The sequence below is a fragment of the Triturus cristatus genome, chromosome 2_1 (assembly GCF_964204655.1).
Source record: "Triturus cristatus chromosome 2_1, aTriCri1.1, whole genome shotgun sequence".
Taxonomy (NCBI): domain Eukaryota; kingdom Metazoa; phylum Chordata; class Amphibia; order Caudata; family Salamandridae; genus Triturus; species Triturus cristatus.
The window spans coordinates 303,388,472-303,402,864 of NC_140581.1; positions in this window are offsets into that span (position 1 = coordinate 303,388,472).

The following is a 14,393-nucleotide window of genomic DNA, read 5'->3' on the forward strand; positions in this document are numbered from 1 at the left end:
AGTTACTTTACGCCGTTCGTGGCGTGCGCGCCCACTTCACGCAGTTCGTTCCGTGCGCGCACGGTGCGCTTCGCGCACCGTGCGCGCACAGTGAGCACGCGGTGCGCTTCGCGCACCGCGCGACCACTTTACGCAGTTAGTGCCGTGCACGCACGGTAAGCACACGGTGCGCTATGCGCACCGCGTGCCCATGTTACGCTGGATGGGCCATGTACGCACGATGCGCTTCGCGCACCGTCCGCACACGGAGGACATATTATGCGCTTCGTTGGTCGCGAGGATTCGTCGACCGGCGCCAAAGTTATTCCAAATAGAATGTTGCGGATTTCCTATGGAAACAGGGTCCTAACTATAACTATCTACTGGCGACCGCCAGTAGATTATATATATATATATATATATATATATATATATACAAAAGCGCATCCTTAGGTATATGTGTTCTGTATGCAGTATGGGCAAAGAGACTATTTATGAGTTCAAACAACAGAAAGGGAGGGGAGAAAACAATTACTTCTCTATATCAAGTATGCCCTCTTTACATACATATTTTGTACACACAAATATTCACCCACCTCCCAAGAAAGCAAAACTGGATTTCTGAAAAACAGACCCATACCCTTCAATCAACATTAAAAGAATGCCAGATAAGTGAACCACATCTGCCCAGACCTCTTGTATCACCTGCAGTAGGCAGAATGGCAGAGGCCTTTTCCCTTTCTAGTATCTGAGCACTCCACAAAGCAAGCATATTTAAACCAGCCCACTATCCAATAAGAACAGAAAAATGTTTCCAGACATTTGTACCACTTCTCTCCATTCTCCTCTTCCTCTACAATTTGAACCAGCACAGACAATACAAATACCCTTATCTACTGTAATATATTCTCATCCCTTATCAACTATTTACCCCATAGTGATGAATACAGGCCCCAGCTAGGCCCGCAGGACACAAGGGTTCGCTCTCCTGTAATGGAATCTATAAGGAAGTTGGCACGGAAACTGCAAAGTACAAAGACAGCATTTATTAACCCTTAAGGGTGGTCCTACAATCCACACAACACTCTTCAGTATTGCATAGAGTAGCACAAAGAACTTGCGTACACGGTCCCCTTTTATACACAATAGAGGGGCTCATAAGTGGGTGGATACAACATGAGGCCGAAGAACATTACCATTTATGGTCATTTTCGATACTGAATCAATATGTGGGCGGAGCTAACACACTCCTTGAGCCCGCGAAAACATGGTCAAGCAAGGCTAACCGATAACAGATGTGGTCAAGTCTGGGCATGTACCAGATGGACAAAGGAGCTATTTATAGACTGTTACTAGGCAGATTACAGGAGCAACTAACACAGAGGTTGGACTCTTCTCGTGGTGAACACGTGGAAGCATAACAATACAAAATGGAGTCCAAACTTCGGTCAACATAACAGAGAAAACATGATCTATAAGAGGAGAATTAATGTCTTTAGTAAATGCTTAATCACATCGTTGTTTCAATTTACAACAGACGACCCTTTCAGCATTTACTGAAGACATCCGGTTTGTTAGGATAATCGTCATATATGTCAATCGTCATCATTTCTTCAACTTCTTTAGCTAGACGTTTCTGGTGAGCAACATCGGCAATAGCTTTCTTATCAGGGATACAGATTGATACACATAATGAGCAGAGTAAAGGACCACACTGAACGCAGATACAACATGAAAACAGAACCGCTACAATAATGCAGAGACCAGTTAGAACCTTCCATCCCCAGGCAGTAATTAACGCCCAAAACCATCCAGAAAAGGACCAAGTGCCGTTTTCTGTATGGATCTCAGCTGCAATTTTATGCAGTTTATTGATGGCATTATAAACTGATGGCGTATGATCAGGGATGAACACACAACAGCTACTTCCAATAATTTTACATGCTCCTCCTCTGTCAGCTAGCATAACGTCTAATACCATACGATTCTGCAATGCAACAATTCTAGTAATTTGCAATTCCTCCGTAAGATTCCCAAGTGCAGCAGCAGTCTGATTTGTTACAGCTTCTACCACTCTTGTTAATCTTCGGATCTTCCTACTGTTCAGGGCAGCTCCAACAAAGAAAAACAGTCCTAAGTTAAAATCAATATACTGTTGCAGACTGGTATCAGTCTGATCTACATCGTCAATTGATAAAGTACGTTTATACCTATTTACAGTCACATTATTCAATAATTTCAGATCCTTATGATAAGACGCGGGAGCTAGGAATACAGGAGGTAATAGAAATGATACATAGCATACCCCAGACCACCCAGCCGGCAGACGGTAATAACCTTTATTTCCACACACAAAGTACGTATTATGGGAGGCTAAAAAGGTACTATTGTTCAACCCGTCAATGTTTAGAACAGTAATACAATCACTAACACCAACAGGGATAAAACCCACACTCTGGACACATAGGTCCGCTTGAGCTTGTGCTACTTGAATCACAAATTTATCCTTTCCCACAGTGTCTCTTGTGTTCGTGAAGATGTAGGGAATGGATTCATTGTCTGGTCGGTACTCTTCCCACTCCCAAATTGTCCCATTCGCTTGTGGATACCCATTTTTGTCTTGATGGCATTCTTTATTGAGTCTGAAGAGCAACCGTCCCACTGTTGGTTTCCGAGTAGCAAAAAGCAAAGTATACCATGCTCTACAAGAGCCATTATGAGAGAAAGGAAGTGGTATAAATGGCGTTCCTCCTTTCTTCTGATGAGCTGGCATCATCCCACATATCCAACAGTTCGTAGCATTCGTAGCAACGTGGGTATGATGCAGCATCTGGATGAAAGTGTTATTCAAGTAAGATTGTCGATGCTTCAACTCTTGATACGGTAATGTATAAAAGTAGTGCTCCTCAGGCACCGGAGTTGTCAACACAAGAATCTTCCGAGCAGGAGTTACATCCTCCACGAACCATGTGGTTATCCCAACAATGGCTACTGTCAACATGAACCCTAATGCACAAAGGATTTTCTTTTTCTCCATGTCAAGGTAAAAATAAAACCCAATATCTTCCTGAAACTAAAAGTCTGTCAGAACTCTTCCCCTTGGGCAGCGGTTGATTTCTTCACCAGCGGGCCAAGACGGGTGTCGCTACACTAATGCAGGGCTGATCCCCCCCCCTTGCCTCATCGGCTCTCCGTTTCACTAACCCAAGGGCCGTTCTGACAGTATGTCCCGGTACTGGAAAACTCACTTCCTTGGTCGAAGATGATATCGCCTTCCTCCAGGAGTCGCGTGGTCCGAAAAGAGCTCCTCAGTGGCGTTTGGCTCCGCAGCACGGCCTGTCTCTGCAGCCAAGATTTCTCGTTGATCGGTCAGCACGGCAGGTTCCACCAATCCGGACGGCACCTTCCTACAGTGCAGGGAGTGGATCCAATTCTTTCTGTTGGAGACTCGCACAGCCGTCCTCGTTGCGAGAAGGACCTGCTCAGGGCCCACCCATCTCGGTTCCAAGCTGTTCGTCCTGTCGAAGACTTTCACCATGACATGGTCCCCAGGCCGGAGACCATGTCCTTCACCGGTAGACCGATCAGGGAGCGCCTCTCGGACCTGTTGATGGATAGAAACCAAGTTATCCGTTAACTGTGCTAGATAATCGTTCATCATTACACAAGGTACATCATACACAGCCTTAGGTTTCGGCGGACCCCAAATATTCATCGGGCGTCCGAAGACAATTTCATAAGGTGTAAGGCCAGTTCGAGAGTGTGGTACCGATCTAATTGACAATAACGCCAGTGGCAGAGCGTCTGGCCAAGTCAAAGACGTTGAAGCTTGAATTTTAGCGATCTTAAGCTTCAGTGTACCATTATACTTCTCAACTAGGCCTGCAGACTGAGGGTGAAACACGGCGTGGACCTTCTGAGTGATGCCTAGGCCCTTCAAGACATACTTTATAACATCCGCTACAAAGTGAGGGCCGTTATCACTCCACAGAAGTCTACAAACGCCATATCGGGGGAAAAATTCCTTCAGCAGCAGCTTCGCAGTAGTCATTGCAGTATTGTCTTTCGTAGGGTACGCTTCAACCCATTTGCTGAAAGCGCAGACCACTACTAGAACATACTTCAGATTATTACAGCGCTCAAGCTGGATGTAATCCATCTGCAAAACCTCGAAGGGTGCAGTGGGTGTCACAAATCCTCCTGCTGGAGTTCGAGTACCCTTTCCTGGGTTATACCTCAGGCAGATCATACAGGTCTGCACCACCCTCTTCGCTGTGCTAGCAATCTCTGGATGCTCCCAGACTTGGGTAAGCAATTTCACAATTGCGGAAGCTCCAACATGTGCTAGCCCATGTGCCATCTGAACCATAGGCTGTACAAAAGCCGTGGGTAATTTCCATCTATCCATCTGCTTATTTCTCCAGCAACCCTCATCATCCAATTCTCCCTCACTAGCCCATTGTTCCCGCTCTTTGTCAGAAGCGGTCCTTTGCATTTCTCGCACTTCCTCCTTCGCATCATGCCATCTTTCCACCTGCGACTTTACTACATACACGGCAGTAGTACCGGGCTGCATCGCAGTCTCCCGTGCTACTCGGTCTGCCAACGCATTCCCTTCTCCAACTTTATCAACTACTTTCCTATGGGCGCTACACTTAACGATGGCAATTTTCTTTGGGTATGTCAGTGCAGTTAAAAGATTATGAACTAACTCTCCATGCATTATCTGTACTCCATGTGACGTTAAAAACCCTCTCTCCTTCCAGAGTAGGCCGAAGTCATGCGCTACTCCGAAGGCATAGCGGCTATCTGTATAAACATTCACACATAGTCCTGTACTGAGCTCACATGCTCGTGTTAATGCTATCAGTTCCGCTGCTTGAGCTGATTTCTGTGGTATGCGTGCTGTCTCCACTATCGTGTGTAATGTAGTAATTGCATATGCTGCTGAAGTCGTACCATCTGGTAGCTTCAGACAGGATCCATCCACCCACAGTTCTCCATCTACATCTGGAAAGGGCGTATCCTGGAGATCAATACGACCCTTTGTTTGTTCCTCAGTCACGAGAATACAATCATGCGCTTTCCGCGCCTCAGGCTGGGTTTCGGGGTATGGCAACAATGTTGCCGGGTTTAACGTTACGCACCTTTTCAACGTAATAGGAGGAGCCAAAAGCGTCAACTCATATCCCGTTAAACGGGCGCTGGTCAAATGCTGCGTCTTCGTTTGATTGAGCAGGGCATCGACAGCATGGGGAACTAGTACCAACAGCTTATGAGATAACACAATTCCCTCGCTTTGGCGTATTGACACAGCTGTCGCCGCAACCGAGCGAAAACACCCCGGTAATGCTCGGGCGACAGGATCAAGTACAGCCGAAAAATATGCACAAGGGCGCTGCTTATCGCCGTGCATCTGCACTAAAACTGACAATGCACATCCATCTTTCTCATGCACATACAACGAAAAGGGTTTTGCATAATCAGGGGTCCCTAACACTGGTGCTGAACAAAGGGCCTGCCGTAGTTGCTGAAAAGCAGTATCACACTCATCTGACCAAGGGATTGGGATAGGCGTGTCCTTTGTCAAGAGGGCTAACAATGGCTTAGCTATGTGCGAAAACCCCAATATCCACTGTCTACAAAAAGAAACAAGACCCAGAAATGCACGCACATCCTTCTGTGTGGACGGTCTCGGTGTGTCCAAAATTACTTGGATACGATCCGGTGTGAGTGCACGCCCCTCCTTAGACAAAAGGTGACCCAAATAAGTCACCTTTGGTCTACAGAATTGCAATTTCTTCCTAGATACCTTATGATTGTGGGATGCTAAAAAGGAAAGTAAGGATAACGTACTTCGTTCACACAACTCCAGGGTGTCAGCCGCCAGCAAGATGTCATCGACATATTGAATGAGGGCGACACCCTCGAGCAGAGCAAAGGAATCCAATTGTCGTTTCAAAGCCTGACTGTAAATGCTAGGGCTTTCTGTGTAGCCCTGGGGAATCCTACAAAAACGATAAGATCTATTATTTAATGTAAATCCAAAAAGATATCGGCTATCAGGGTGAATAGGAACGGAAAAGAAGGCATTCTTCAAATCAATCACTGAGAACATGGTCGCCGTAGGCGGGACCAAGGTAAGCAACGTCGTGATATCGGAAACCACTGGGTACTGAGGTATCACGATCTTGTTCACTTCTCTCAAATCAATTATAAACCGATAAACTCTGGCATCCGTATCCTTTTTCAGTATGGGAAGGATCGGACTGTTACAAATGTTGTAGGGAACTTCCTCCACTACCCCTACCGCAATCAAATCCTGCACTATCTGTATGAGAGCCTCCTCCCCCTCCTGGGAAATACGATACTGTGGGAGGCGTGGTAACACCGCCCCCTCCTGGACACTAATGTGGACCGGTGGAATCACCATTTGTCCCACATCAGTATCCGAAGTTGCCCACAAAGCACGAGGGAGGGTAGCTAACAGCGCATCCTCTGACATCGCACACATCCGTTCTGATCGGGGGTAATTGTCATTCAATACTACCCGTACACCAGCAGGGGAGCAGCGGATCGTAGCTCTAAAATGCTTTAACATATCAAGACCCATAATGTTATCCGGTGTGTACGGGGCAAGTAGAAACGGACAGGGTGCAGAAAAAGAATCAACCTTAAACATGAGGGGCTGCGAAAGAGGGCTTCGGGAGAGTGTACCGTCAAACCCTACCGATGTGACCATTAAGCCGGATGGGGGAGCCCCCGGAACCAATTGCTTAGACAGCGCACTACGGGTCGCTCCTGTATCCACTAGGAACTGATCAGTAGAGCCCAAAACCTCAGCCGATACATAAGGACCCTTCTGATCGACCGGCACCTCAACTGATTCTAACCCCCATCCAACGCATTCCTATGCATGCTGAGAATCATGGTACCCCGATCGGTCAATCCCCGACACTTGATACTGATGCTGGCGATCGAAAACATTCGATCTATCTCGGTGCTGCCCAGCAGAGTCAAAACGAGCCTGTTCGTTAGAATTCCCTCTAAAGTTCGAGAAACCCCCTCTACCTCGCGGGCCACCCTGAGTATGCCCCTGACGCGAAGCATGCAACACCGGGCAGTCCCTAGCCCAATGACCCGATTGCTTACAATACGCACATTGGTTCCTATTCAAATCAGATCGGCCCGAGGGAGGACCATAAGATCCTCCCCTACCTCTATTACTACCCCGTCGGGGCGGGCCATAGACTTGTGCCAACATCACCTTTGTTTTCAAATCTTTCGATTTCTTTTCCTCCTGGCCCTTTGCTTCTTGCTCCTGACGCTCATAATACTGGGCGATAGTCAGGAGGGCCGTCGGTGTAGCGGAGGACCAAGAACTCTCGCTCGCTTTTAAACGGGCCGCAACTGCCGGCAGCAGATTAGCCACATATTTATCCGCAAAAAGGTGGCGGCCCGTATCGTCAGTAAGCGACTGGCCACTAAAATCATGAAACGTCTCCTCAAAGCGCGTAAAGAAGTCCGCAACTGACTCGTCAACTTTCTGTTTACATGCAGCTAACATATTCCAGTCAATCTTTTTAGGGGGGATAATTGTCTTCAACTTAGCCACAATAGCAGCAGGGAGATCTAAAATAATCTGGGGCGGTTTCTGCGCGGGCTTCCGTTCCCTATCCTCATCCTCAAGGTCAGACCGCCGGGCCTTAAAGGCAACTGTATCATCTACTTTTCGGACAGATCGCCACATATCCGGTGGTAGAATAAGGCCAAAGAACAGGTCTATATCTGCTAAGGTCATAACGCAAGAATTCAAGGCCCCCTCGACTTCTTCGTAGAAGGCCGCTGGATTCTTGCGGGGGTCAGGCAACGCATTCTTTAATGCCATAACATCAGCTCTATGCCACGGAGTATAAACCCAATTATACACAAAATATCCCTTAGCATCGGCGGAGGTAATGTCCGAGCTAGTCCCCGCTCCTTTAGGAGGAACATACAAAGGCGCCGCCTCTCGCATTGGTTTAACATGCACTATGCCATCCTTATCTGACTGGGAGGTGGATGAGTGGCCTTCTGCTGTACACGAATCCAACTGCTTCTCCTCCCCTGCTCGTTGGCGCGCTTTTTCTTTAAGGGCCAGCACCGAGTCCCGCAAGGCGAACAGCCGCCGAGCCGTATCAGGAGCCTTAGAGGAAGAGAAAACACCATTATGCAACGCTTTAGCATCCGATGTCACTTCTTCAGGCTCAAAGACACTAGAATATTTCCGGAAGGCAGCAATCACTTCCTCAGCGAAATGACCCAGAAAATACAATTTCTCTCTATCCTGCCACGGCCCCCAAGTATGGAATAATTCATCCACGGACACCTTGCCCTTAAGTGCACGGAAGGAAATTTGCCGAAGCTCAGCCATTTGCTCAGCCGATAGCATGGACCGCGTATCTACCTTACCCGGACCCGGGACAGAATCTTGCGGCCTTGGAGCAGATGCGCCAACATAAGGGGGCGGAGAGCGATCTAGTAAATAAAAATCATCATCAAGATTATTAAGGACAGGATAAAGTGGCTGCCGAACAGCATATTGACCCGCGACTTGCAGCCTACGCTCTTTCTCTTGCCTCTCCGTCTGTTCTCTGTCCTCCCGACGCCTCGCTTCCTGTGCTCGCACATGATCATTCTTCCGTTGTTCTTTATCAAACAGCGCTTTCTCACGCTTCTCTCGCTCACGCACCTCCTTCACCCACAACCGCACACACTCAAACATATCCTGACGAGCACGACGCTTACACATACACTGTTCCACATACTCAATCTTACGTATATCAAACGATCCATACAAAGGCCATCGTAACTCAGGATCTTTTTTAGTATATTTCCTCCATACTGTGCTGTACATTATGGAAGAAAGACCATGCTTCACATACATATCCCTATTAGGAGTCCCCTCTGGGGGAGCTGGAGCAGATTCCTCGAGGTTCAACCGGTTCCCAAAACAGCAACACCACTTACGGAGTGCGCTGAAAGCAGGCATGCTCAGAAATAATGCAAAATATGCAATATTATAGAAAAAATGGCACTTAATCGTTGCGCCGTTCAAAGTTACACAGCTCCGGAGAAATCTCTCCACATTACCTGCCTATATGTGTTGCAACGCATATATTTTCACAATGACAAATACAAAACATGACTAGTCATCACAAACCAAACTCAAATAGCCGGACCAGGCTTCAAAAACTCGGAGCAAGTACCGTACACCGGTTCTTACCAATCAAGAGTCCAGATTCCAATTGCCAAGCTCCAAAATCGCCCAAACGGCTTTCACGGCAAGACCGACAGAAGAGGTCTCAGTCGAGGACCGGCGCCACCCAGACGGTCAGCTCGGAAGGGAAGGAAGAAGAACCTCGGGATGCCAGGGCTAAGACGCCACTGGCAGTGATCACGTCCCCGGCCAAGTTCCTCACCTTCGTCGCGACCAGTCCTTCGAGCATCCGAGTCGCCGATGAGCCCCACGTGACGGGCGCCAATTGATGAATACAGGCCCCAGCTAGGCCCGCAGGACACAAGGGTTCGCTCTCCTGTAATGGAATCTATAAGGAAGTTGGCACGGAAACTGCAAAGTACAAAGACAGCATTTATTAACCCTTAAGGGTGGTCCTACAATCCACACAACACTCTTCAGTATTGCATAGAGTAGCACAAAGAACTTGCGTACACGGTCCCCTTTTATACACAATAGAGGGGCTCATAAGTGGGTGGATACAACATGAGGCCGAAGAACATTACCATTTATGGTCATTTTCGATACTGAATCAATATGTGGGCGGAGCTAACACACTCCTTGAGCCCGCGAAAACATGGTCAAGCAAGGCTAACCGATAACAGATGTGGTCAAGTCTGGGCATGTACCAGATGGACAAAGGAGCTATTTATAGACTGTTACTAGGCAGATTACAGGAGCAACTAACACAGAGGTTGGACTCTTCTCGTGGTGAACACGTGGAAGCATAACAATACAAAATGGAGTCCAAACTTCGGTCAACATAACAGAGAAAACATGATCTATAAGAGGAGAATTAATGTCTTTAGTAAATGCTTAATCACATTGTTGTTTCAATTTACAACAATAGGGCTTCTATCATCCCATTGGCTACACCGAATTTCACTTTCTTGTTAACTAAATCACTGCATCTCAAAACGTAGTCCCTGATCACTGCGAAAATTAGCAATAATGTAAAACGACACATCTAAGGGAACCTAGCTCTCTTGCCAATGCTTTTCACACCACTTCACAATATTTACCCTACGATGAAGCCATCTGAACTACCACATTTAAGTACATTTGCATGTGCCAAATTACTTGAACTCCCAAAGATCATATAGCGACTCTACTAAAGTGATTCACACCTGGATTCACCTCCTACTCTCAAGCATATTGTGTAATGTGCCGACAATACTCCTATCACTACCTCCTCATACACCTGCCAAATGTACAACTCTTGCTACTCTACATGCAAAGTAAATGCCCTTAAATAATCTCTGTGCCTTCCATAGCTCAGTATCCTCAGCTGACAACACATCTTCAATCAAACTAATATAACCCTCACCAGCTTCCTTAATATGTGAATTAAGTTCTCTAAACAAGTGTCAGCCATGTAACAAGGCATTCTGGGGCAGATTTAAAGTTTGGCAGAGATGGTACTCTGTCGCAACAGAGATGACGTAACCTCCCTGCCATAATGAAGTATTGCTCACCTTCTACAGTAGGGTGGACCTTAGGAATGTCAGTGATGGAGCTTACTGTGGTACTCTTGCTGACATACTCCTCAGAAGGCCCGACAGAGTAAGGGACATGGGAGGTTGGGCCTTTTGACCACCTTCTTGATTTAGAGTGGGTGGTCGAATGGTAAGTTTTTACTGTCCCTTATCACCTTGAAAAACGTGCAAAGGAAAAAACTCCCATGGTGTGGGTGTCATTATTTTTTGTCTTTTCAACAACAAAATTCCACTCTGGGATTTTGTTTTTGAAGAAACTAAAATAAGCCGTCAGTCAAACTTTTGACTCATTGACATAAACCTCTGTCATAGTGGTTTCAGTCAATGATTAGAGATGTCCACTGGGCCAGGAGTCAACTCTAAATCTGGAGTATGGATACTCCTTCAAGGTGACAGAGTATATTGCTCCGTTGCCCTGATGGACTAAATACCATACTCCGATCTCTAAATCAGGCCCTATGTCTTCTCCAGTGCCAAGGACAAACCCTGTTCTTTCATTAATGAAATACCATCAATACCTTGGCATTCATGCCTGCAATACACACAAATATGATTCTGTAGCTCTTATAAAGACGTACTGCAAAAATATATTTGAATACTCAGGAGCCTATTCACAATTTCACTTACTACGAAATGCTGTTCCCTAATCTCTGTGTCGAGACACTTGCCTCTGCTACTTCTATATTCTCTGTGCTGAAATCTCTGCTACATGTGTGGAAACCTCCACACTTGTAGTAAACGTGGGAGGAACTGGGGAGAGGCTGAAAAATGGGGATTACTTAGACCTCAATGGTAGAGGTTTAGAAGGAGGTTAGGGAGGGTCATGCACCCACCCACCCACAAAAGAGTAAATCCATTGCTATTCACAAACTGCAATTCTAAAGTTACTACAGCCAAAAAGGTCAGAAAACAGAATTAAATATACTCCAGCCAAGTCTTTGAGTAACTCCAGCAATGCACATGACTACTCCAGGTACTGCAACTCACTCCAATAGAAAGCAATGGAGACAAGGGAAATGACCCAAATAACACCCCATAGAAATAATGTTAAATTAAATACAATTAGAAAATATGTGTGTGTTTGTGTGTCTGTCTATATATGTTAAATATTTCTTATAATGTTTTAAAGTTTAAGAATAAACTTATTTTGGAATTCATTTTAATTTGGATTATAAATTTAACATTTTGTTCAAGAAGTAATACTAATTCTATCCATCAATTTAAAATGTATATTAATTAAAAATAATTACTGGAGGTGTGATTTAAAAAAATATTTCACAAATTATTTTTATTATTTAAAATAATTATTTATAAACTAAATAAATATATCATAATTAATTCATAATAGAATACCCATTTGCACTAATGTGCTGTAACATTTTGTTTTAGGAATCCCATGTTAAAAATGAATGTTCACATTTATTTTACATTCATATTTCATAATAACATATATATGTATATATTATCTACTTGCGGTCGCCAGTAGATAGTTATAGTTAGGACCTATTTTCCATAGGAAATCCGCAACATTCTATTCCCAATAAGTCTGGCGCCGATTAACGAATCTTCGCGAAATTTTCCAAACTTTTGGCCAGCTCCGCTCCGCTCCCACCCTGAAAGTTTCGCGGTGATTCGTCAAGCGGGGGCCGAGAAAAAAGGGGGGCCCCAAAACGCGTTTTCCCCATGCAATTTCCCATGGGACCGGTTTGGCAAAGAGGTAGTCCTCAGTTCTGACTCGTGCCTTTTGCTTAAATGGTGTAAATCCGTTCAGTAGTTCCTGAGAAAATTAGAGTTAAAAGTTAGTGATATCTATGGCCGAGGAGGATCTGCGGACTCTCCCCGCACCCAGCGCGCACCCTGCCGTGCACGAGCTGAATGCTAATTGGCTGTCAACACTCCAGATCAGGAAGTGTTGGCAGCCATCTTGTGCCTCGGTAGAACCGAAGCACAAGAAGCCCCCCAAAAAACATCGCAAAACGCGAAAAGGGGGCAGGGTAGAAACACCCTGACCCCCTAGGCCTGCGCAGGGGGTCCCACAAGGACCCCAAAGGCCCCAAAAAATGTATTTTCTTTTTTTTTAATTGCGGGATGCGCCCCGCTGAGGGAAAAAAAAAACGAAGCGTGGGCTCCCGCGCTTCGTTTACAATTAGCCCCGGGGGGCCAAGTCCCGGGTGCAATTTCTCATAGTCATGGGGGGCCCAGAGGGGCCCCCCAGCCCTGGGGACCGCCACCCCCGGGGCTTATCTTAATGTATGCGGGGGGGGCTCATGGCCCCCTCCGCAACCCCGGGGACCGCCACCCCCAGGGCTTGTTTTAAAAAACCAAAAAAATAACCTGTGTGGGGGCTTGAGCCCCCCCACATGCCCCGGGGACCACCACCTCCCCGGGGCACTACATATTTAAAGTAGGGGGTCCGATATGGACCCCCAAGCCCCGGGTACCAACACCCCCGGGGCTTTAGCTTAAGTGGGAGTGGGGCCGTGCGGCACCCCTCCTGGAGCCTTGTCGTGGCCCTGGGGACCGCCACCCCCCAGGGCCGGCTCCTGCAGTGTCCCGGGGTGCCCACCCCTGGGACACTGCTGTTTGCAATGGGAGAGCGGGAGCCTCGTGGCTCCCACCCTGCCATTGCAAACTGCTTTGCTATTTGGAAGAGAGAGCAGGGAAACCTGCTCTCTCTTCCAAATAGCAAAGCAGATTGCTTTTCCACATGGGGAGCAGCATGTTAGCTGCTCCCCATGTGGAAAAGCAATGCCGGCTCCCGCAGGAGGTGGGGAGCCGGTGGGGTCGTGGGGGATTGGGGACCTCCCCACAGTCCCCAACGGAGGCAAGACCCCGGGCTATGGGACCCCGGGGCCAGTAGTGGCCCGGGAAGGGGGCCACGCGGCCCCCTTCCCCAAAATAAAATTTTTTTAAACGGCCCCAGGGGATGGGGTCCCCAGGGCCATTAGAGGCCACAGGAGGGGGGCAAGGCAGGCCCCCTCCCAAAAAAAAGGGCCATATCCTGGGGGATGGGGTCCCCGGGACAAATTAAGGCCTCGGGAGGGGGGCCACACGGACCTCCCACCACAGTTTAAAAAAAAAAAAAAAGGGGGCAGGCCGTAGGGGATGGGGTCCCCAGGGCCAAAAAATAAGAAAAAGAAGGGGAGCTACACAGCTCCCCTTCTTAATAATTAAAAAAAAAAAACGGGATCGGGAGGAGGCCAGGCCCCCTCCTTTCATCTCACTGCAAACGCGTCCCCTGGCGCATTTGCAGAGGGGGAACGAATTCCCCTTCAATACTGGGGGTCCCTGGGGGCCAACTAGCCCACCAGGAACCTCCAGTGTGCGCCAGGGGGCTGCGTTGCAGAAAGGTGCAATGAGGTCATGCCCCTTTTTACACCTCTCTGCAATGCAGCTCCGTGGCACTTACTGGAGGTACCTGGTGGGCTAGTTGGCCGCCAGGGGACCTCAGGATTCAAGGGGACTTAATCTCCCAACTTAAAACGCACCACGGTGCACGTTTGCACAGTGGTGAAGGTAGGGGGCGGGGCTTGAGGTGATACTGTGCAAACACGTCCTGTGGCGCGTTTTAAGTTGGGGAATTCATTCCTCTTCAATCCAGAGGTCCCCTAGGGGAAACTAGCCCACCAGGTACCTCCACT